Here is a 1,050-nt window from a genome sequence, read left to right as displayed (position 1 = left end):
CAGTATAAAAGGTTCCTTTATTTATATATATTTAAGTTTTAGTTGCAAGTCCATCTTGCTCATCTTCTCATGTAAGGTCCATTGAGTGACTGCTTGGGCACGCCAGCAGCATTCATGTAGCTGTGATGGGTGGGGCCAGTGTACATCATGTTTCCATGAGGGTTTGGCTGCATAGGCTGCTGGGTATAGGCCTGGCTCCCCATCATCCCCATCTGCATCTGCATAGGATACTGTGCTGTCTGGTTCATGTAGGCAGGGTTACTATGGTAACTGCTGTTCATCATGGGCTGTGTCATTCGATAGCTGTTCATGGCGTTCAAGGTGTTCATATTCATGGAATTGACATTATAGGCGGGGGTCGGCATCAGGTTGACCCCCATGTTCATGCCACGCTGAACAGCCAAAGCGCGAGGGCCGGCCTGCATGGCAACCGCTGGGGGGCTGCGGCCGTACAGCTGCTGCTGGTGAGCAGCCGCGGAGGGCAGCGGCGCCGACTTGGAGCGGATGGCAATGTGCCCCTTGACCGGCATCTGCCCTTGCAACCTCTGCGTGTGAGGAATGCCAATGTTGGCGGCAGACATGTTGCACTGCAGCAGAGGGGACGTGAGGTTCATGGTGCTGGATGCCAGGTTCGGCGGCGGCGTCATGGTGGCTTGTGCTTGAGGGGTCCCAGCTAATGGATGAGATGGAGCCAGCTGAGCCAGTCCTGTGTTAGACAGAGAAACACTGGTTGCATAGGAAGTCACAGCAGGAGAATGGCTATAAGGCATGGCATGAGGGTCCATAATGGTGTTAGTCAGCTGCTGCAACTTGGCCAAGCTGAAGGTGGCCGACGGCTGCGAGTAGCTGCCGGCCCCGAAGTCCCCTGGAATCCTCTCATAAATACTTATGTTCCCAGTGCCGCCCGACTCCGGGATCTCCATGATCATGGGCGCTGGAGTGAAACTGTTGTTCATGCTGCACTGCGACAGCGGGGGCTGCTGCTGCGGCGGCGGCGGCGGCGGCGGGGGCGGGGGCTGCTGGGGCGGCGGCGGCGCGGGCGGCGGCGGC

The sequence above is a fragment of the Mirounga leonina genome, unplaced genomic scaffold (assembly GCF_011800145.1).
Source record: "Mirounga leonina isolate KUSES-001 unplaced genomic scaffold, KU_Mleo_1.0 Mir_128, whole genome shotgun sequence".
NCBI lineage: Eukaryota > Metazoa > Chordata > Mammalia > Carnivora > Phocidae > Mirounga > Mirounga leonina.
Note: the sequence above shows the minus strand (reverse complement) of the source record.